General features: G+C 34.7%; 1 pseudogene across 1 annotated transcript in view; it reads left to right on the forward strand.

Moving 5' to 3' along the window:
• Positions 1-2412: 2412 nt before the first annotated feature.
• The window catches only part of LOC149544722 (uncharacterized), a 56372-nt pseudogene continuing 33116 nt past the window's right edge, over positions 2413-25668 (forward strand). The window contains exons 1-7 of the transcript XR_016355065.1: positions 2413-4312; positions 6733-6814; positions 6926-7003; positions 7861-7925; positions 8642-8913; positions 9060-9145; positions 14561-14602. The product of XR_016355065.1 is annotated as an uncharacterized LOC149544722 (transcript). The remainder of the gene's footprint in view (positions 4313-6732; positions 6815-6925; positions 7004-7860; positions 7926-8641; positions 8914-9059; positions 9146-14560; positions 14603-25668) is intronic.

The following is a 25668-nucleotide window of genomic DNA, read 5'->3' on the forward strand; positions in this document are numbered from 1 at the left end:
GAATTCTAAATTTTAAAAATAAAGATATCAAATATGATTTTAAAGATAATTTTGTTCAACAATTCTTTTTATCAATGTAAGCTAATAAACATGAATTAAATCTAAAAAATTAATAGTATACAATTTAAATATATAATACTGATTTTTTACCATACTTACAAATTTGACATATATAGAAAATTATTACAATCTAAAACTTAGAGAAGGGAGACTGGAGGATAATTGCATCAAAACTTTGATTATGAGGCATTTTCCTTCCATTGATCACGATCTTTGCATTGTTTTTAGTTTTCTATAAAATACATTTCAATGTCACTATTTTCGGATTATGCTATCATTTTAAGATATCTCTTAAAGCTCTAATTCTCAAGAGGATGAAAATTACTTCTTTGATCTTGTTCGCTTTATAATGCAACATTTTGACAAATGAACTTTGTGTCATCTGTTGTTCTTTGCTTTGCTTTTCTTTTTAGTCACTAAGTTTTTGCATCTACTTTGTGTTTACGGGTATATGTTTGTAAACCTTTTGTGCTTTCTAGTTAAAACCATCCATATTGAATTCATTGTAAATCATGTATGGGGAGTTGTACCTGAATAAATTCAGAGGGTATTTACGCTTTTCAATAGTGAAATGACCCAACTATTAGTGTATATTTAGTCTTCCTGTTTGGGCTTTGGAGTTAATTTGTATATTTTTCTTTGGAGGACAATCTGTTCACTAACACAACACTAATGAATCTTGTCCTAGAGATTCTCAGATCAAGAATATAGTAACTCTTTTCATAATTTCAAAAATATAGTAACTCTTTTCATAATTTTAATGTTCTCGATATGTTCTTTTATTTTCTATTTTCATTTTTTTTCACTTTTTTACCCCTTTTATTTCCTCAACATATATTTATATTTGAAATTTATTTTATGTATATGATCTTCTATTTCAAATATCATTTACCTCATTCATTTTGTTATTAATTTTTTTATATGATCTTTTATTTCTAATATTCTTAACCACCTTTTAGAATTTCTTTTGTCAATACTTGATACACCTATATATACATACAAAAAATGACATACATGTCATTTATATTTTACATTTATATATATGTTGATTTGTATATATTATAATGCATATATATATATATATATATATATATATATATATATATATATATATATATATATATATATATATATATATATATATATATATATATATATATATATATATATATATATATATATATATTTGTCACCACTTGATATGTCTTGTATATACAAAGTGACATATTAAAAACATAACACCATTTTCATCTTATTTATGGACATATTATGAGATTTTATTTAAATATGATGTTGTCATATCACTATGCATCTCAAAACGTATGTACAAATATCGCCAATATAAAAATATTTCTCCACAACCATGCCAAAGTGTGATGCATACAAATTCTAAATAAAGACAAGTAATACTTAAAAGTGTTTTTAAATAAGTTGTTAGATTGCATTGTTTATAGTTTGTTGGATTCTAAACTCTTAGAAGTAACCACTTCTAACTTTGAAAAAAGAATTAAGAACATGATGAATCATGCAAGGAGAATAATGTGACAATTCAAAAGTGGATTTTACTTTCAATCTCTTTGATTTAAGCAAATATTTTTCTCGTATTCCAACTAATTTAACCTAACATATACTAAACCACATCACATGGTAAAATAGTTGATAAAATAAGATATTTTGAATTCTAAATTTTAAAAATAAAGATATCAAATATGATTTTAAAGATAATTTTATTCAACAATTCTTTTTATCAATGTAAGATAATAAACATGAATTAAATCTAAAAATTCATAGTATACAATTTAAATATATAATACTAATTTTTTACCATACTTAAAAATTTGACATATATAAAAAATTATTACAATCTAAAACTTTAAAAAACATTTTTTTTTTTTCTATTACACCTCTAAATCAAAAATAGGAAAAATATAAATGAAATCAATGCTTAATATACAAACTATAAATCCAAAGAATTAGTATACAAATTCCATCCACAATTTTCTAGAAAGCCTAGATTATTTATTGTTTTGTTTTGTTTATCAAGTAATTCCCAACATTTTAGTTGAAATAAAGAAATTTTAAAAATTAAAAAGAAAAAGAAAAAATATGACCACTCTTCATAGGAAGGGGTCCCGTGGGAGGGATTTTGGTTCTATTTTTGTAGATCCCTTGATAACTTTTTGGCCATACAAGTTTATTTAGAATCTACGCCTATATAAAATAGGAACTCTAAGAGTTTTTAGCCCTCGGGCTTATTTAGAATCTACGCCTATATAAAATAGGAACTCTGAATTTTTAGCTCTCTCAATTTGATCGGATGAAATAGCCCGAAATTTGGTCAAAACAGGTAGGAACTTGATTTTTTTAAAGCGCGGGGACCCAGCCTAATGGTAGGTGAAGTTGCAATACGCTATTTTGGCACAATTATCCAGCAGCTAGAAAAGAGCTTATCAGATAATATCCATGGAGTCAAAGCTAAATACGAGCAAGACACAATTTTTTTCATTGAATCAATCCGAAAAAATAATACAATGAAGAGGGCAGTACCAGACACACAATTGTTGACTCTGAACCAAAATTATGAAATGTCCACCTGAGAAATCCATTCAATTTAACAATTATTACAGGAGCTGCATCGACCTGCGCTCAATGCCTCCTGACAGCACTTGGGTAAACTTACTAAAGACTGCTTTAAAGCTAAGGATTAATGGCTCAATGCAATTGATCATGTCTGGCCTTGTTTAAATTGTCTTTCTTATAGCCTGGGTTTGCATTTTAAATTGGGTGCGATTTTGAGGTATATTTATGTGTTTGATTGATGTTATTTTTTATAGCTCAGTACAATTACTGTTTTCAATTATTGCATACCTCTCTGTTGTTGATTTTATTCAGTACCCAAATTTGTTATTTCCGTTGGAAGAACTCAATTTTCCATCACAGTTTTCTGGTCTTTTACCCCTTAATTTTTCTTTCCCGAAATCCGTGTTTAATCTTCTGAATCTTTCTGGACCTGTAGAGTCATTTTGATCTTTGTGCGTGCAAACGCATATTTGGGCTTTTGGCATCACAAACATTTTCATTTTGGTCAATCTGGAATTGCTGGTGACGCCTGAAAAGATTTTCCTGGTCACACTCTCAGTTATGTAGGCTTTTAGTTAGCATGGCAGTTCTCTGATGGATTTCTTGATCAATTAATAAAACTTAAAAATCAAAATTCCAGTCAAATGGTTTATCGAATGTGTTAGTCCGGGAATTTAGTATAAGTCAATCGTCGAATTGGATTGGGTTGGTTCGGGTTAAGCGTTGCATTTTGGGTCAGGCATTAAAATCTGTATGGTGTTTAATTTTTGTGGGTAGTTCAAGAGTTTGTTATGTGTTCGGGGATTTTAACGTGCTCATTTTCCATGAATTGTGATATTTAGATTAGCATCTATAATTTTAGAGACTGATGCACTTGTTTGTGGATATTTGTCTCGCACAGCCTTGCAGTCTTAAACCCATGGGTTTTAGATTCGTATGACATTTCATCTACAGTGATTTTGTGAAGATAATAATTGATTCGGACAAGCCAACGGCTAATTTGAGAATCTAACTTATAGCTCTTCAATTGCTGAATACATTGTGAAAATGAGCGATACAAGAGTATGGCAACCCCAGGTACTGTCAGTGTCTAGACCTGATTCTATACCTTGTAACATGCTAAAAAATGGATTCAAATCTCCTGTTTCTGTTGAAACAAATCCTTTGAACCCTGAAAGTTCAATAGAGCTAGACATATTGGTGGGTGCATCTTCTTTGGCACGCTTTGGTATGGATATAGGTGGAACACTATGCAAAGTTGTCTACTTTGAGCCTGCTAGACCATCCAAAGATGAACGTTTAGAGCCAATATCATGTAAAGATGAGAAGATCCACAAGAAAAATGGTGTTTCTGGTGCTGAAACTAATGGAGAAACTGATATGCAGAGTGCTGTACATTTTGAAATGATATCTGGGTCAGGCAAATTACCTGACCAGCTGAGGAATTCAGATCAACGTAGTAATTCTGATAGTGAGATGCTTGGAAATTGCTCGCAAGGATGTATTATTGTTGATGGAATTAGCACTTCTTTAGCTACAGAAAATGGAGAATTTGCAAAGGAAGGGGAAAGTTCCATTAGCCATTCAGAAAGTAATGTTCGCAAGATATGGCTATCCAGCCACGTGTCTGTTGCTTTGCCAGCTCGTGGAACTCTTCATTTCAAATGTTTCGGCGAGTATTTAGTTTGCATGCTAATGATTTTTCTCCTGCCGTACCAAGTTTTGTTGTCTACTATGATTACAGATAATTTCCCAAGAGTAGAATCAATATACTGTTGTCTCTAGTTTTATGGTTACGATGTTAAGTTGTATAACTTGCTATTATTTTTCATAAAAATGGCATGAAAGACGATTTCAATTATTCACACTTTAATGCATAAATGAAGTAAGCGTGTTCATTATCGAAAATTATGCCAATGTGGATCTAGATTCCAAAGAAACATAGAAAACTAGAGAGGCGGCCAACCTTCAAGATATGTTAATATGTGCTTGTAAGAATATGCAATTGCAAGATGATGTATGTCCAGAATATCTGTGAAATTTATGAACACACTAATGCATTTCATGCAAGCATAACACCTCAGTTGTGACCTAGGTGAAATTTAATACCAATGTGTGGTATCTTAAGGCTTGAAAAAAAAACCCTGGTACATTTTTGTGGTGTTGCAAATGCTTTGATGTGAACACTAATGACCACGAAATATTCAGATAATGTTACATGTTCACAAGCAAGCCATATCTCTGCTAGATTGGTTAGTGCACTTGGTTTGGAGATGGCAGACCATCCACATTCATATGCTTCAAGGTGTCTGCTACAAGGATAAGAGATGATTGTGACCAACCAATGTAAGTTGTCATTTACACTTTCTCGTGAATTTAAGGAAGAAGCATTTGTAGATTTCATTTCGTTGGATATTTGTGACATCATATTTGGGAGGCCATATTTCTATGAGAGAGATGTCTATTATAGGACGAGGAATCAATAGAGGCTTCACCTTGAATGGGAAGCTGTTAATTTTGCATCCTTTTGTTAGAAATTGGAAAGTCCAAGGTCACATTTGCAAGTGTTTCTAATACAGGAGGCTGATGAGTTCAGATGGAAGGGTTGTTCTTTGAAAAAATGCTGAAGTTGGAGATATAAAATGGGTACACTCTCAAAAAAGCAATAGGAAGGCAAACAGCGGGTGCATTAGGTTAGGCGGAGACATTGGACAAAAGTTTACCAAGTTTTCGTTGGTGTTTGCTTTGCAGTGCAAAGCAAGACGTAATCTTTGCAAAACAAAGGGTTCTTCAACCCTTACTAATTGAATTGCTTTAGATTTTGGGGACAAAAAGCCTCCTAAAATGGGAGATGCAATTTGAAATGTCAAGTCAAGTTGTTGAAGTATAAGTACAATGAAGTCAGGAGACTGTTTGGGATTGTATGGAATGTCCCTAGAAGGTTAGAACTAGAAGTAACTAAAACAGTGTGCAAACCTCAAGGACCTAGAAATCTTATTTTCGAAAAATTGCCTGTTTTTATATGCAGCAAAATTGTCATCAATCATAACAATTTTGCATTTGCTAGACTGATGTTAGCAGTGATTTCATCAAAATGTAGCAGTGCATGGTTTAGGAAGGGTTTAGATGGTTTGAATCCTCTTCTTGGTATTTTTTATTCTATTCTTAAACTGTGGAAGTTATTGGAAAGCTATATAGTCTTTTTGTAATTGTTGTTCTTTGTGGGAACCATGAGAGTGGGTGCAAACCTCATTATAACCTTCATTTATTCTTTGTTCCATTGCTATAATATAGAGAAGTAAGGTTTTGGAACTGTTCAAACTGAATGCGGTGTTTGGAGCTGGTGTAAACTATCAATGAGCTTTGTTTATATCCTTGAGGCATTTTACCACTTGTAAAAGACTGAGACATGGTGATATGAGGAATTTTACTCGATTTTAGTAGAGTTTTATTCTTGTTTAAGAGTTTCTCCAGCTATAAGGCCTTGTGTTTTACTGTGTGTAGGATTTCATTGCATCTTGTTTACTATTAAATGCTCTCATTTTTATGTAACAAGTCTGATTGAACAAGAAACATTGTTTGGTTAACCAGTTTTTAGAGGTAAAACAGTGTTTGGAGGTTCTATAACAATATTCATATCTAACAACAAAACATGAGGGATAACTTTCTGTTTATGGATCATGTTAACCTTATACAGCCCCTGAGGCATAGTTTATTTGGTTCTAGTGTGGACAAATCAATTTAAAAATTAAATTGTTACATGATCAAGATATTTTGGAAATTTTTTACTTTGAGGAATTAAAAACTAATTATCTTAAAGATAAACTAACAAAACTGGCTGTTGAATAGATTGGTGCAAGACTTATGGTGAATCCTTTTCTATTCATATGTCAAAGAATAGATTGGTGCAAGACTTATGGTGAATCCTTTTCTATTCATATGTCAAAGAATCACAATTGCACTATCTTAATTGATATCAGAATTCTTTATGAGAGTTGTATTACTGCAGTTGCGGAGGATGTACAAGGGTAAAGAATTTTAATATTTTGTATACAGTTCTTATTGACAATTTCTTGATATTGTTCTTGTCAGAGACCTGGAGAATAGAGGATTTTTTGAGACTTACACAAGAACACTCTCTCGTGGGTCAAGGCCAAGCTATTGGAGCAACTGGGTAATTTGGTATTCTATATAAAAATTGTGCTCCAATGATCTTGGTCTTTTTAGTGGTTGTTCCTTGGAGCAATATTATTTATTAATTATTAACACATGAATTTATTTCTAGATGTCAAGCTTGAAAATTCGTTGACAGATTTTTTGACATTGCTGGTTTGAGCCTCCAGCATTATGATGAGTTAAAAAGGTACCTTTAAGCACCTTCTAGTATATGGAAGATAGATAGCAAATCATTAACAGCATTTCTTTTGTTTGGAATTGACCTTTTGCAAAAATTTATTCTGAAACAAAACTGCACAAAACATAATGAAACAATTAAAGCTACCAGCTTAGAAGAAGATAACTATCAAATATCACATAAGTTCAATTTTTCGATTCTGTGCTATTAGCGTTAACATGCTTGATATCATGTCTATGTTGCAAGTAAAGGTTGAGCATTTGAAGAAAAAAGAAAAAACCTATTACCATAATGTCAGTTATGTGACATTCTAGTTAGCTGAGACTCATACTTTATGCCAAGCTTTGCAGTTTCGTTAAGTTTTTTTTTTATCAGTAAGAGACCAAAGCCAATGTTAATTATTATTATTTGTTGTAATTAATTATTTTTGAATATTAGTTAAGCTTGATTATATTTGAACCCAAGACTTCTCAATTAAGAGGCTCACAATTTACCGTTTCGTTGTAGGCTCTTGTCTGCAGTTTCGTTAAGTTAATATTCCTCATGACTACACTTTTTTAATTTTGTTTTATTTTATTTTTTGGTTGTGACGAAAACTTCTAAAACTGTTTACTTTTATTATGGCATGCTTTATGTGGCTTTTATAAGGGTAGGATGATCATTTTTAGTCGCAAGATGCTTGAGAGTTTTTCATTTTTTGAACATAGAATGTTGGAACATGACTGAAAGGCCCATCAGCCATGGTTAATTTTTTGTATTCTGATTTGAATATTGGTCTAAGTTGTTTACTAGTTCTGGTTTTTGCTATATGCTATTTCACTAGTTTTTATTTTTTCTTGACTCCAAATTTATTATTTTCCTGGCAGCTTGGTGCGAGGTATTGACTTTTTGGTCAGGAATGCTCAACATGAAAGCTTCGAGCATCCTATAGGTATATATTTTTTTTCCATATTTTAAACCCCTCGTGTTTGGAAAGCGTCTAACCTTTTTCTCAATGTCATGGTAAAATAATACTCTATGGAGTGATTAATCATAGTTGAAAAATCTATAGATATTGTTCATCAATGAATGTGTTTTAGACTTTGTGGGCATATACTTGTTTCAAGTGGAATGGTAGTAGAAAGAGACTTAAATTTTAATCTAGAATGACAATAAAAAACCAATAGAAATTTGTGCAAGAAAGTAACAAAACCAAATTTATTTATAGTGGATTGAATGACAATATAAGAATTTAAACTAATTTTACATATTGAGCTCTTGTATGAGAGTTTACAGTGTTGCATTTACTTCCAACTTTGTTGATAATCTAAGAGAAAAGCTATAGTAATGTTGATTTTACAATTCAAATTTTTTCCTAACAGTGATATTAGATCGGATTCTGATGGGCTAGAGGAATTACAATCCTTGTGATCTGAATGGCATGTCAATGTCATGAAAAGACTTAAGATGAGTATAGCATTTCTCTAAAATAACCTATCAATTTTACACATATTCAAGCTGAAATAAATATTATTGTGATAAATTCTCCGAATTGTTTTTCTTCCCAAATTTTCTCCATTAACCTGGTTTACCCTGGTCAAACCAGGAATTATCTAAAATTTGGGCATAATTCTTAACAAGATATATAATAGTCAAAATGTGTTGTAGGCTCATATAAAGCAAGGCGTATACAACATCCTTGGAAGTCACATGAATATAGCGGTGATGATGATGAGAATGATTGTCATCTTAGGCAGAAAGGAAGGCAACATGGTGGGGTTGAGAATAGTATGAAACTTTATTCAAATGAGGATGCCATTGGAGAGTGTGATGATGGCGAGAATCCAAGGAATACATCTGTCTCAGACAGCCCTCATCCTAAAAGAGATGGCAACAGTGCACTGTTATATGGAAGCCAAAACTTGTACCCCTATCTTATGGTAGACCATTTTTCCTTGGTGGAATAATGATGTAGATAAACTTGAAAATATTTGAGAACTATTTGTTTTGTATTCCACATCATGTATTTGTACTCAATCTATCCATTGATTATTAACCTTGTTCTTAATTATAATTGTAATGGCAGGTAAATACTGGATCTGGTGTTAGCATCTTGCGAGTGGATTCTCCAGACAAGTTTCAACGTGTTGGTGGAACAAGCCTTGGTGGAAGGTGGTTTTCTCTTTATAATTGAATTCTAAATGAACAGCATCTAAATTTGTTTTTTCTGTTATTTCTTAGGGATTGAGAAAAGCCTTCTGTAATAGGCGCCCAATTCTGCCCTGAGAGTTCTTCTTTGGCGGTTAAGGATAGTCCATTAAATTACTACTAACTGTATCATGGGTGAGCTGCCTGTTCGGTTAATCTGAATTCCCCATTGTTATGTTTAGTGGCAAGGAGTCTGCTTATTCTTTACTACCGCGGTGACCGAGATAATGTTCACATACACAGAGAAAAAAAAAAACCCACACGCACACACATATATATAGATTGAAAATGCAGGAGATTTGATAGTGAACAAACCATAGAACTTAGCGCACTTATAACATTAATCGATGCAGACAGAATTCAACATAAGTTCATAGATTATGGAATGGTGTTTACAGAATATGGTGTACCAACCAACCTGACCCATGCAAGGCCGCTCTCCTTATTGATATTGCATCACTCCAATAACCTGTACCTTGCTGGCCACACTTATGTTTGGGTTGCATCTGCTACGCGTGTCAACTGTGTTACCTGCCATAAATGCCCAGCTCGACCCAAAGATTGTAAGGAAGAAAAGGTGTGCGGAATCGCTTCCTACGCTAATCTTTGAGAGGACGATTATGCAAATCAAAGTAAATATTGCAAAGATCTCAAGAAATGCATAATAACATAATCAAAATAACAAAGAATACACAACACAGTGATTACCATGGGGAAACCCTTCCGGGAGAAAAACCCCACCCTCCAAAACTCGCACAATGTATTATCAAACCAAGATGATTACAATACACTTGCAATACAAGTTCTTACAGGAGCGCATCACCACAACTCGAACTTGGAGAGACTGCTTCTAGCACCAGTCTTGCAAACTAAACTCAATTACACAAACACCTCCCCAAGCCCTCCTTTTATAGTGATTTTACAACTTGGAAACCACTTATGGTTTTACAAAACCATGAGCAAAACTACCATGCCACATGTTACCCATTTTTGACATTTACATTTCCAATATGGAAAAACAACCAGGTTAAAAATAGTAATCCCGTCCACAATTTTGTCTCTTAGTCTATACCCCCATAAAAGTCACAAAATGAGTCATCAAGGCTCTAAAAATAGCCTAACTATATTCTACTAAGGACAAGATTCATTTAACAACTCACTAACCACTTTCCAATGCATAAACAAGTGGAAAACTCCCACAAACTAATTCTGGAATTTTCCAAGAAAAGATTGCAAGGTTGAGACACATGTTTCTCAACAAAGATACCACGGCCTCATGTGTTGATTTAATCAACTTATCACTGCAATTTACCTAATCTTCAATTTTCCTCCCTATGTATGAACTGCATCAATCTATAACTGTTTCAAAGAGTTCCAAGATCAACTTCACAGTTGACGTCGAAGCTGTCAATGTGTGAGGGTGACGTCCCAAACATTCGTATACACAGTCCTCCAATCTGATAGTCGCTTTGGCTTATGTCATGCATATGCCTTCTAAGGTGCGCCAATATCCACACGACTGTATTGCTTTCCCCCAAATTTCCTTCCAAGCTGCCTTCCTTTCCAAATTGCTTGAGAGAACATCCTTTTACGCCCCAGCCTCTTTTCTTTCTTCCCCATGACTATTTGCATTCTCCATTTGCAATAACCCAATGCCATAAGTAAAGCTTGAGCCCGATTTAGCATATGTGTTTGATTTCCCCTCTTTGTGTGTCACTCATGCTGAAATCGGCAACAACCAAGCATTGGGAATTTGTCATTCCTTCTTCCACTAATCAGCTAGGTGGCGGATGAGTCAGCCTCAGCTTGTCTCCCCTATGATTTTGTATAATTCTGCAACACCAGACCATGTCATGCATTGCTTGTCCTTTATCACTCTGTTGGCTTGTGTCACGTTTTGCCTTCTAGGAACGACGTAGAAGGCTGGCACTCTTTTATGTTTCTTTACTCAGGGGACATTACACCTTATCAATATTCAAAGCCTAGTAGGGCATCATTAATTCTAGTCAGTAAAGCATTTCTGACAGCCAAAAATAAAAATGCATAAGAGCTTGATCAAGGTTAAGTTTTAACTTTTAACCAAGATAGTCACAAATTCTCTATTAGTAAATTTAGTTCATGTGGAAGATATCCACCAAGTTCAATTCCTATCAATCTTAAATTGTCGTAGTTTGATTTTCTATTCAAAAGATTGTGGGGGACAAGAATCTTTTGTTAATTCCACGATTTTGTTAACAATGAGAGTGTATGCATGTCCATTTTGCACATGTTCTAATTTAGTTTCATTCTTAAATATCTAATATTTTGAGCATCAGGAAATCCAACAGGCCTATTACAAACTCCAAACCAATTTTTTCACTTTTCACACCACTATTAATCTAGAACATATAATTATTGTATCAAAATTTCTTTTAAGTCAGTTCACATGGTAAAGTTTCTTCTAAGAAAAGCTATTTAAATGACTTGAAAAAATAGGATGGAACTTAATTATAGGGGTTGAGGAAACCAATTTTTACTTCAGGTGGACTTTTATAGACCATTCCTCCTTGTAGCCCAAATACTATAGGTAAGTCAATCGGATTATAGAAAACTAGGAGATATTTTCCACAGCAAGTCAAATTCTGATATTGCTATCAGGATTTAACTGTATAGTTTTTGAGTCAAACTCATTGACCCATATTTCATGAATAGTGATTCACACATGTATCCATCTCTCATGAGAGTAAATGAAGCACTTAGCACTAATTGGATCTAGGTGATGCTCACAGAGGTGAAGCACCGGGACTTCCCGGTGCTTCACCTAGACCCAATGAGTGCTAAGTACTCTGTTTACTCTCATGAGAGATGGATTCATGTGTGAATCACTAATCATGAAATATGGGTCAATGAGTTTGACTCAAAAACTACACAGTTAAATCCTGATAGCAATATCATAGATTATAAAAAATTATATTGTGATGGTGCCTTTGGCTCAAATGAGGAGCATGGTCTTGAGGGGTTTCACATGGTGATGGGTCTTTGGGTTGCTCTAGATGATTATGTTAGGCATTGCAGTTCTTCCTATAATCCTCTAGCTAGTGCAAATTCATAGGATAAAGTCCACAAGTTGATATCCAACAAAAAACAGTCTGTTCCTACTCATAATGATAAGCACTCATATTAAAACTTGAGTGTCCTGCTGCTGTTCTGGAGACTCTTTCTTAAGGAAAATAATGCTGCATAATCACTTTGAACAAGGGAGATGAAGGCATTTTTTATGATCCTAGTTCTAAGCATGTCTTATTTATAGATGAGATGGGGTAGTTTATTGCTCACTTAATTTGTTGTAAAGTAGTATGTATGCTACAGCTTCATATGCTATCAGACTAGTGCAGCAGATTTTTGGGAAAGTTATGTGATAACATGGCTGCTTGAAAAAGGTCACAGCGGAGCTAGAAGAGGGTTTTGCTAGTCACAAGGTGGTATCTGGGGTCTTTGAAAGAGTCAGTTTTGTTTTAGGAGTGAAACTTAGAGGGAAGTAGGGGGTTTTCATAGAAAATTAAACCACAATAATCATGAAGGATTGGGCTTTTAAAAACACCACAGCAGAACAAGGCACAGACAACTTAATCATCTCTTGACTTTTGTCATGCCTTGTCATGGGTGAACTCCAAGGTTAATAATATGCAAAGACATAGGTTTTGGGTAATTATTGTCAACGACACCATCAAATGTTTTGGAGCCAAAAGGTTAAGCTCGTGATGGAAAATTATTTGTTGACTAGCAATACATTTAGCATTCCTATGTGTGGAGATGGTGTCATGTTAGGTGTTCATTTGTTAAAAATGCTAGGCACTATGGAAATAAACCTTCATTGAGCTTTTAATTTGATTTCAATAAAAAAGATAGATTAAAAGCTTGAGGGACTTCAAGAATAGTGATTTTACATGATTAGTTTTCATAATTGGTGCACATTTATTCTTCGCATATGCACAACTTTAATCAACATCTTGTCCTCCAAATTTGCATGGAGCTATAATCAAACATTTGGAATTCTATTGAAGTGATTCCAAATAATGCCATTCAATTCATTCTACAAGTCCAACACCTAGGATTCAACCCGACACTAGCCTTGGGAAAGTCCCTAAGTCTCGGAAATGTTTCTGCATCCCTTAGTCATATTTAGTTTCATAAAAAGTCTTCAAGTCTTGGAAATGGCCATCACTTGTAAAGGGGTGTTGCCGAGACTAGGCTACTCATGAGAAATGTAGCTCCACAAAACCACGACATTTGCCACTTGCACTAGGAATGTTTCTAGTTTGCTTGCTATATGGCACATTCCATTACATGCTAATTGCAACATTTAACTTCAGAAAGCTCATTTGGGGCACTCACAGAGATGTTATATTACAGATTTTTCCTTGCAGATTTTGATTCACCTCAATTTGTACATCAACACCACCAGCCTCCAATGCTCCATAGCATCCCACCACAGCCCCCAAATTTAGGCCCAGGCCCCCGGTTCCCACATCCCACCATCAAGAAACTTCATGAAACTATGTTAATTTTTTAATGAAATCACTATTTTTTTATACAAATGATTTATTTTTCTGATTTATTTGTTTTTTTGGGATTAAAATCATTGTATTATACTGAATTTCTAAACAGCGCCATTTATATACAATTTGGACCATTAGATAATGTTATGTGATCTTGGCATAGGCTGTATGCTTATAGCAGTGTGCAAGAGAATTAGGAAGTAGTAAAAGGAGAAAGGAGTTGTTGGAAAGAGAGTGAAAATAGAAACTGAAGTATAGAATAAATGGTCAGTCCTTTTCAAATAGTCAAAAACGTCAGGAGGTTGAATAATTTCCAAGTGTATGCTCTGAACTTTTTTGTTCTAACATGACTGTGCACCTCTGGGGTTGATAGTTTTAATTTTCTGAGTTTTTTCAATGATAAGTTTCTTGGGTTGAGTGCCTATAATGAATTATGTTGTCAATGCTTGGATGATACATAAAGTTGCTTTTTGCTGCCATTGTTTCCATAATATATTAAGGAGATGCTATTGTGTTTGGAGGCTGCAGGACTAGCTACCCTTCATTAGGTACCCAATCCTCATCTGTGCCAACATGTGTCCCTCCTATCTGAAGTTAAACAAGATTACTGTTATGTTTCGTTCACTTGGTACAAATTATCTATTGGATGAATGATAGTGTCTTTTAAAGTAAGTCAATTAAGGATGAAAATAGACCTAAGGTCACTTTTCATGCATATGAAGGCTATAATAAATTTCTATTTATGTATTTTGTTTTCTATGCAGCACATTCGTATATCTTATGTTTGGTACATTGGTGAGGTTTTACTCAGTATCTGTCCTCTCATTTGTTTTTTATGCAGCACATTTTTGGGGCTTACAATAGCATTAACAGGTTGCAACAGGTTAGTGTTTCCATGCGATGCAATGTCTGGCTTCCATTCAATTTTGTATAATGGAAAATTGCAATCAAGCACTCGCATAAGACAAAGATGGTAGTGTGGATACTTAGCAATTTAAAGTTTGAAGTTAAAAATGTTAGAATATATAGTCCATTGATATAATTGAGTTGGGGGGGGAATCAATTATCCAACTAATATTACAATCAACAACCTTAAACAATCTTAACCATATGAGTAATATAAACTGAAACCACAACAAGATACTCATTCACAATAACACCAAATATATTAACTAGGGAAACCCTTGATCAGAGGGAAAACCTTTTTGGAGATGGTACCCACAAGATGATGTACTGATAGAGGATAGACCTTGTTTGGAGTCTGTTACAACATTCAGTACATACGAGCCCCTGTTAGGAGTCTTTGAATCCCTATTAAGAGATTCCAACCCTATTAGGAGTTGTGTAGAGGATAGACCTTGTTTGGAGTCTGTTACAACATTCAGTACATATGAGCCCCTGTTAGGAGTCTTTGAATCCCTATTAAGAGATTCCAAATATATTAACTAGGGAAACCCTTGATCAGAGGGAAAACCTTTTTGGAGATGGTACCCACAAGATGATGTACTGATAGAGGATAGACCTTGTTTGGAGTCTGTTACAACATTCAGTACATATGAGCCCCTGTTAGGAGTCTTTGAATCCCTATTAAGAGATTCCAACCCTGTTAGGAGTTGTGCCAACTCTGTTAGGAGTTGTGGAAGACAGTTGGACCCACTGCCCAAGCAACTTCAAGGGCAAGACCAATGAACCCACTATCCAAATGATCTCTATATTATTCCTTGCAAAAAAATAGAACTGAATTGTACTTTGTTTCTCTATCTTTGTCCTGTCAACTGGACCTCTGCTCCTTCAGATCTTGTAACCAAATCTCGAATCTTGCATCCAATAATCCCTTGGATCGCTTACGCACATTCAGTAAGAACTCTACTCCTTTTCGCAATTCGTACTTCAACAATGATCACAATACACATCATACACATACAATCAAGGAAAACATATTTCCTTTATACTGTATCTTCATAATAATTCCTATAGTCGGCCTTGAGGCTTTCCCAATTAATTAAAATAAGATAATTAATTAATAGCAATTACAATAGCACTGTCGGTTCACAATCTATACAAAATATTGCATGTGTGATACTATGGCTTGCGCACTCATTGATGTCATCATTTGACTTTCCTTTATCACTACATGATTGCGCATCTCTTCATTACATCCCAGATGTAAGATGACCCACAATCATCAAGAACTGCTTTCCCAATACTCTATCTCTGAACTGCTATTTGTAAATCAGGTAGAACTTTCGTATGTCTTTGACTTAAGACTTTGTGCACTTAACCACGTCATCAGGACACTGTGTTGAACATGTTCATAATTGCGCATGACCAGACAATCAAACTATTGTCTGTACCATCAAGATCTTTGTCTGCTACTTAGCCAGTCTTTATAGAAACAATGTTATGTTGACATCAATCACATAGTCATGAATGCAACTTATCAATACTCTCCAATGCTCAAGATACTCTCCCAATTTAGTATCATCAACATTAATGCTAACAATCTCCCCTTTTGGCATTGATGACAACATAGATGAAAAACATCTAAGTTCCAAGAATACCAAGCAGTACTCTACTGGTGCTTCTCGTCTCATGCATACTCTCCCCCATGATTTAGGAGATTTTTGTGAGGTTTTCACACCATCGCCCCAAAACTTTGTGGACCCCTTTTTTCAAGCAAGCCTTGGCAATTTTTGCAGATTTTTTTTGAGAATTTTTTTCAGTTGCCTTAGCAATTTTTTTCGAGTGGTCCAGAGGTTTTTGATTTGAAAATTTTACACCTCGGATGCCTTCAGGCCAAGAGAGATTTGATTTGGTTTATTTTTTACCTAGTGCGAAATTTGATTTTTCGGAACATGTAATTTTATCCTTAGGCCAAACAGAATTCAAAAACAACTTTTTTTATGGTTAGAACAATATTCGGCAGGATAAAATTGCAAATTTTTGGACTTAGATGGATTTTGAAAATTTGATATAATTCTAAGTTGTCAGTTTGGGTTCGGTTCCAAGTTCGCGGTTTGAGAACCGGTTCGCTGGTTTGACAAAATTTTGGAAAGAGGTTTGGGTTCGTTAGTACAAAAACATGTAAAATATATATATATATATATATATATATACACACACACACACACACATCTTTATCAAGCATGAGTTAAAATTAGAATGTAGCATAAACACATTTAAAGAACAAAAACTTTAAAATAGCATAAACAATAACATATCATGGTGATCATACCATCATATAGTAACATAGTGCAATCAACTTCAACATCAAAGATGAAAGATTAAAAACATTTAAAATATCAAGTTCAAGTATCATTGTTTCACGTTCAAGGTTTAACAGTAACTAATGGAATGAAAATCTATTAAAATTTTGAATTTTTAGTTCTAAGTTCTTCAATCTTCATCTTCTTCTTCATCTCCTCCTTCTCCGACTCTGCTATTACTTGCACCAAGGCCAACGGGATCAACAGTAGAATCAACAATAGTATTGGCATTAAAGTCATCAAAATCATCAATTGTAAGCCCAGTAGTGGAAGCATCTAAGTTTGTAATCTCTGCATCTACATCCCACTTCTTTGTCTCCCCTTTTTTTTTATTCTTGACTCTTATTCAAAAGAAGGCGCAAGTTGTTATGCACAAATACCAAGTTCTTTTCTTTTTTTGATTGCAACCTATTGCGCTTCACCGAGTGGATGAAAGAATAGGTGCTCCAATTTCTTTCTGATGTAGAAGAACTAGCAACCTATAAAGACAACATAGGGTAAGCAATTAAAAAAGAATTAGTTCATTCTTATAAAAAAATTCTTTTGAAGATAAAGTGAGCTAAGTTTTTAAAAAAAACTTACTTGTGATATAACTTTGATTGCAAGGGGTTGCAATGTTTGGAATTTTTGGCCATGGAGGTACCACCAAGCATGAGCATCCTTCTTGAACCGATGACAAAGAGCATCATTACTTAGACCTCTAGCATTGACAAACTCTATGAACTCATCCATGATTACATCTCTTATATCATCATCAGGAAATATTCTTCTAAATACTGCCTGGTACCCATTAGACACTTCCATATCTCTATATTGTGGCAACCTTCCTAGTAGATCACAATATTGTGAGCTATAGTATTTGGGGATCAAGGCATAGGCAAGCAAATGTAATGGAGTGGTCATTTTGTTCCATCTTTCATCAATAATTTTTTGCACTTGTTTGAAAAAGGTCTCTTGCAGATCTTGCTCCTCATTTATAACTTGCCTGATCTTCTCAATCATTGAGTCTATGCCATCATAGATCTCTCCAAGGCAAGGCCTATCCATGTCAGTGTACCTAAGCATGCTCATAATGGGCTCGGTGACCTTAAGGAGATATTCCACATGTTCCCACCATGACTCACCCAATAGCTTATCCTTTATTTTTTTTTCCCTTTCAGTGTTCTTTTGCTTCCATACACCCCAATTGTTGCTGATTACCATACCTTGAAGTGCATGTTTCACTTGCACAAGTTGTCTCAAGATGATTATATGTGATGCAAAATGGGTCTCAGCAACCTGTGATATAAATTAGAGAAAAAAACAACAACTATTAGATACATATTTTAGAAAACTAAGAAATACAAAAGTATACACATTGGCAATTGCACAAGTAAAATATGAAAAATCAGAAATTTTCAAATATTAAAAATTAAATTACTAACTTGAGTTCAAGTCCATTTACCTTCAATAGCTCTAGTTTTGAGTGGTTCTTAAAAAGAGATTGAGTCATGTGGTGGTTTGTGACAAACATTTGTATGTCCTCAGCCTCTTCATACATTGTTTTGATCCACTCAATTTGGTTCCCAATCTTTTGTAGCATAAGATTGAGTGAATGGACTACACAAGGTGTCCAAAAGATATGTTGATATTGTGATTCAACCAACAAACTTGCTGCTCTACAATTCTATGTTGTCTGTTATGACTTGGACAACATTTCTTGCACCCACTTGTTCAATGGCCTTAATTAGGATATCAACAATAAATGGCCCATCTTTTACTTTGCCCTCTCAATCCACCGCTTTCAGAAACATTGCTCCTTTAGGGGACACTGCAAGGACATTGATCAAGGGATAGTTCCTAGAATCCTTCCATCCATTTGAAACAATTGTCACCCTTGTCTCAACCCATGAGTCCCTTATGGGCTTCAATTGATTTTCAACCTATTGGATCTCATCATCCAACAAGGTGGTGCACACTTTCTCATACTCGGGGCCACAATACCCTTTTGGAGCTTCATTGGCAACCCTCAACATGTCCTTCCAAAATGAAAAGCGGACAACATTAAAAGACAACCCATTTGCATATAGGCATCTTCCCACCTTAATGTCAACTATTTCCCAAGCCTTATTTTGAAAAGAAGTTTCTAGTGGCCCCTTTCTTTTGTGTACAATGGGGACAGATTCAGTATTGAAGAAGGGGTGATCTTGTACTATAACATCTGAGGTGGGATGCATTCCCTTTGCTCTTTTACTTTTATTGCTACTGAGTTTTATTGCCCTATGTCCTCTCTCTTTTGTTGCCTCATGCTTTTCAATATATTTTAACACAGTTTAATTTGGTATAGGGACACCATTTTTGCGAGGGCATTTCTTGACTCCTCTTCTAGTATAACCACATAAATGACCTACCACACAATAATAAGAACTATTTCTTTCTACACCACATCCTCGACATCTCCAACGGAATGCACCACCTCTTGGAACGGGTTTTATAATGTCTACATACTTCCATAGAGGAGAATCAGAGTTGAGTTCCATTCTTTGTTCAGTGTTGCCTATTGATGAAGAGGTAGATGACATTCTTTTTTCTATGGCAAGAAATTAGATACATGTTCATAATCTATATGCAAGAAAATGACAAATTTTGGAATAATGGAAAAGATTCAAAAACATATGAAGATTGAAAGAGAAATGAAAAAATGGAAAAACTAGAACAAAAACAATAGCAAATGGAATAAGATCTTACCTTTTGGTCATTTTCCAGTCATTGCAAGTTCGCAAATGTGTATGAATGATGCACGAACACTTGAAGAACACTAACAAATCAATCTTCAAACTCCTCCTTGCACAATCGGATGCTTGTTCAAAAACTTATGTGCTCTCCTTCAAGGAAAAATAACCTATTTAGAAACATCAAATGACGATGAGAGAGCACAAAACTAATTACTAACACCTTTTTAGGTTACATGGACGCCAAAAAATTATGTAAAATTGCAAATAGAACAATCAAAATCATGTCCGTAGCTACGGGTTTGACCTTTGTTCGAATTTTTGGACGTGATTTGTCTGGGTTCGAACCCTAGTTTAAACCAGATCGAACCAAGCCTGTAAAAAAGGACCCTAGTCGAACCAAGTTCGAATCGGACCCGAACTTGGAACCGGTTCAAGGGGACGTACTCGTGCAACCTAGATATAATTGTATAAACCTGAGCATTTTCAAAAAATGAATTTGTTAGATTTAGTCATTTTGGAAAATCTTTAATTTTTTCGGTGAAAAAGAAATTTTTGATAGTGAAATTGAAATTGGAGTTTGAATTTTGACTGCTAGGAAAATGATTTATTTTGTTAAAAATAAATAATTATAATTGCATTGCAAAATTGAAAGTGGACTAAATTGCAAAATCTCATTAAATTGGTTGAAATTAAGCCTAGAAGATTTTAGAAATATTAAAGGAAGTTGGTAATTTGGAATTGAAAATTGATTTTGACTTGTTAAATTCGCTTTTAATGATATTTTAATTGCCAAAACGTTATTAAATGAAAATTTTGACATCTCCTAGGCTTACCTTGTTTCTATTTTGCAATTTTTGATCAAAACTAACAATTAAATGAGCCAATTTCACTATGGGCTAAATTTTTTTAATGTTGCATTTAAATCTAGGCCATTAATTAAGGAGCTAATTTAATTTTGTTCATTCAGGTCGACTCACTTGGAAAGGTAAAAGTGTGGTATAATAGGGGCTTCCCCTCCTCTTATTTTCTCATTATTTTTTGCCTCCTTGGATGTGCGATTTTCTTCGAGAGGTGAATTTCAGACATGGGCAATTTTTTGGAGAGGCAGAATTTTCCTTTTCTTGGCAACATTTTATTCTCCTTGTTTGGGTGAATTTCTGCCCTAGGGCAATTTTGGAGCAGATTTGATTTTTTTTCAGCTTGGGCGATTTTTGTTGGGTCTAGTTTTTCCATCTTTGGTTGCGATTTCTCCTTCCAAATTTAGGCAATTTTGTTTGGTGAAAAGGCTATATGATTCAAGGTCTGATTTTTGGCAAGTGTGGGCAATTTCAAGAAAGTCAAAATTCTAATTTTCGCTAGGGCATCATTATTTGCAAGGAGGATTGAAATTTTAAGATTTGATCTGAATTTGAAGAGGGTCTGGTTATTGGTAAAGGCAGATTTAAGGTAAAATTCTATTCATTTTTTAGAAGTGAAGATTTTTTTCAAAGGTGGATTCTATTCCTTGTTCTTGCTTGGTTCGTTTCCCTTATTTTCTTCTTGCACTCATCATCCACCACTTCATCATTCCATTGCTAGGCTGAAGTTGGGAGATATAAGTGTAGATTTCATGATGGGACACTTGGAAAGGCAGAAATAAGCTAGACCACTGTAGGATTGAAGTTGAAAAATATAAGTGTACTCCATCCTAAGGTAACGAAAAGGCAAAAATAAATGGAAGTCCTATTGATGTCAGTTTTGTACCACTACATAACATATGGCAATTGAACACTTGATATGGGATATCAAACACTCAATTCCACTCTTGAAAATTTAATACTCATGAAAACATGAGAAAAAATCCAATGTTCCTTATACCTTTGGATACTAACTCAGTTATATCAATGTGATTTGCTGGTAATCATGTAGGCAGCCTTATGTTGTTCATTCAAGGATGACTTGGATTTTGGACATGATGGTGATGATGATGGGTTTGTAAAATATACGATTGCCAAATAACGTTGATGGTGGTGATGATGGGGGTGTTTCTACCAATTATGCTTCTCCTAACTTCTTTAAAACTCCAAATACTAAACTACTCACTCCTCTACTCCTCTTATGAATGGAAAGATTAGCAAATGGATGGGAATCAAATTTAATGAAAGCTAACTAGCGGCTCTACTTTCATAGATGCAATGATTCAAGGGAAAAGACTAGTTTACTACGCAAGGCTTCCCAACAAGCCACTAGGATGCTAGTGGCCTAGTTATAGATCCCTATCAAACATCCACTAATATCACCATGCAACTATCCATCTACTCTTACTTAAAACCTTCTTGAAATAAAATCTACTTTAGCAACTTCAAAGGAAATCTAATTCTAACTATTGGAAGTAGAAACCATGCAATAACACCAAGTGTTCTTAATCACCATGCAAGTCACAACAATGATAAAGAGAGGCAATTTTGGTATTATCTTAAACAAATTTGTTTTTCAACCCTTTACAAATGAGAGCAAATAGCCTTATATAGAGGCCAAAATTACAACCAATGGTAGAGATTAGGAGGCAAAACAAACGATTTAGATTGGATCCTAGAAACCCTAATTAGGGTTGCCACCCCATTGGCCAATGAGAAGATGCCACCTCATCACTGAACCAATGAAAAGAAAAGAAAAGTGGTAACCAATGAGAAGGCACCAAAATGGCAGCCAATCAGAATTAGACTCCTATCCTAACCAAGAAGGAGAATTTGCCACTTGGGCTTACATCAAATGGTCTTCTAATATAGTTCTACCCCTTTCTTTCATCTTTTTAGCCAAAGCAATGAACTTGGCTAGCTTGTCGTTGACTTTCTTCATGGGAGGGCAAGGTGTATGTTTCATCTTGAACTCAACTGAATTTATCATGTTGCTTGCTGCTTGCAGTATTTTCTTATAATCCTTCTCATATTCCTTTGCATATCCAATAAAGGCATTGAGGTAGGCAAGAGTGCCCAAATGTTTCTTCTTGATGGCAACCTTCCCCAACTCATCCAATTTTGATCCGAATTCTATCTCATTGACATTCTCCTCTTGTCCACTTCAATTATTCCTTTGGTCTCTAACCTCGGATATTTTCAAATCACTTCCTCCAAATTTGCTCTTCCTTGAAATTCTCTCTTCCTTGAGATTCACTTTTCAATTTTCACCGCCTCTAAATCAAATAAAAGAGATAGGACCCCATATAGAATTGCTTTTGATTTTGCACTGTCCTAAGTTGCAACTCTAAATTCTCGCTTATAATCCTAGCCCAATCAAACCTTCTCTTTCCATTTTCAATTTCATTAATAAAGAAGTACATCTAGTTTTCAAATAGCATACCTTGAGCTACGCCCATGATCCGGCTAAGAAGCACAATGAGATCGTCGTATTCTAATTTGAAATCTGATTTGGTGAACCTTGACGACTTGGTGACTCCCTTTTTGCCTTCATGTAACTAGTTCTACTTTAGATGAATGAAGTAAGCGTCCTGATTATCCTAAAATAACTTAGCCGCCTGATCCATCACTACCACTATCATGTTTTTATACTAGAGAATATTAAATGCTTCTTTGACCACTTGTTCGCCGATGTTAGCCAACACTCTCTTCCCTTCATCAAAAATGGACTTTAGTAACAATATCAAATCGGGATGCACACTCCATTACCAATTCCAGACAAGGCAAGGTAGGAGGGAAAGTTGTTGCATATACAATTCTACTCCTATAGATCTTCTCTGCCATGGGGGATTGTCCTTCCTTCAATGTGTTCTTTAACTATATCATGTTCACTATACCGATATTGTTATCACTTATTCGCCCCACTTTCGAGAAGAAGGTGGTCTTAAGTATCATGTTTTTTTTTTTTTGGTATTCATTCCCTTTGGGTTCTTGCTTGCACTAACATTTACCATCCTAAACACTTATTTCTGCCCCTTCTTTCTAAATGATATGGACTACACTAATCAATCTCCAACCTTCTTTCTATTGATGGAATCTAGCTTATTTCTGCTTCGCCAAGTCCTACCTCTACACTTATCAATTTCCAACCTTCAACCTAGGGTTGGGACTATGTTGTGAGGTTTTCACACCATCGCCCCAAAATTTTTGGGGACCCCCTTTTTTTCGATTGCCTTAACAATTTTTGGTCCAAAGATTTCAAATTTGAAGATTTCACACCTTGGACACCTTCAAGGCTAGTGGCGAGAGGGTTAAATTTATTTTCACCTTCTTCCACTTGATTTTCCAGAGCCACCAATTTCATCCTTAGGCTGAACAATTTTAAAAGAGCAACACTTGGCAGGATAAAATTGTAAATTTTGTACTTAGACTTTTTTTTTGCAAATTTGGATATAATTGTATAAATTTGGATAATTTTTGAAAATGAAAATTTTGTTAAATTTGGTCTTCTAGAAAATCTTGATTATTTTTGGTGAAAAGGATTAATTTTTGTGATGGTGAAATAAAATTGCAAAATCGATTTTAGGTTCTAGAGAAATAATTTTATTTGTGTTAAAAAGCTAAAATTACTTAGCTAAACCGATTTGGAGAGAAATTGCAAAAAATTGGCTTTAATAAATTAAAATTTCCTTGAAAACTTTCTGCCTTTAATGAAATTGATAATTTAATATTGAAAAATGGCTTTTGGTTAGCCAAAATACAATTTTAATGACGTATTAATTACTATATCCTCATTAAATGGAAGCATTTAACACCCCCAAGGCATTATTTAATTTCTTTTTGCAATTTAGAACAAATTGGCAATTTTAAAAGGCAGTTTTCATCATGGCAAAATTAATTTTGGTTAAGTATTTAATTGTGGGCTATAATTTTGCATTAATTATTTGTTTTACTTTCTCCCAGGGTCCAAGAAGAAAGTTGGGTATAAGAGGAGGCCTCTCTCCCATTTCTTCCTCACTTCTCACTTCTCCTTCTCAAGGTGTTGGTGATTTTGCAAGAGTAGATCTGCACTCTTCATGCTTTCCAAAATTTGTGGGAGCCAAAAATTTTGGGAGCTGAATTTTGTAGAGGGCTAAATTTGTGGGAGCCGAATTTTATAGAGGGCTAAATTTGTGGGAGCCAAAATTTGTGGGAGATAAAATTCTGATTTTTTCAAGAGGCTGCGATTTTGGCCCTAGGTTGGGCAATTTTATTTGGAGGTGAATTGCATGATAAATTTCTGATTTGCAAGGGATTTGAAGTCCTTAAGGTCAAGTGCTAATTCCGAAAAGTCATTGTAAAATTATTGGTTAAGGTGAATTTTCATCATGTAGAGTTGCAAGGGGTCCTTAAGCTAACATCCTTCTTTCGTTCTAGTCTAATGATTGCTCCTCTTGGTTTTTCTTGTCTTCTGGTCCACCACTCTACCACCCCGTAATAGGGTGACGAGCATGGAGGATGGTAGTGCAAGTAAGAATCCCAAGCGAGCAAACACTAAGAAAGACAAAGAGGATATGATGCCCAAAATGCCCTTCTTCTAAAAAATGAAGAGAATAACCGACACCAATATCGGTACAGTGGACATGATACGGATGAAGGACAGACTAAAGGAAGGACAATCCCCCTTGGCTATTGGTAGAGGTAACTTCAAATCATTTAGAGTTGCAAGGGGTCCTTAAGTTGACATCCTTCTTTCATTCTAGTCTAAGGATTGCTTTCCTTGGTTCTACTTGCCTTCTGGTCCACCACTCTACCATCCCATAACAAGGCAACGAGCATGGAGAATGTTAGTACAAGTAAGAATCCCAAGTGGACAAACACTAAGAAAGACAAAGAGGATATGATGCCCAAAATACCCTTCTTCTCGAAAATGAGGTGAATAACCAATACTAATGGCAGTACCATAAAAGGATATACAAAAGGCAATTGCACATCACAGCCCAAGCGTCAACACTTCTATTTCAACCATGATGAGCGACAATAGAGCAGCCCTTGATTTTGAAGACATCAAGGAAGATGATATCAATGAGATAG

The sequence above is a fragment of the Cupressus sempervirens genome, chromosome 8 (assembly GCF_028749045.1).
Source record: "Cupressus sempervirens isolate cs-2001-9-10 chromosome 8, ASM2874904v1, whole genome shotgun sequence".
In the NCBI taxonomy this organism is placed as follows: domain Eukaryota; kingdom Viridiplantae; phylum Streptophyta; class Pinopsida; order Cupressales; family Cupressaceae; genus Cupressus; species Cupressus sempervirens.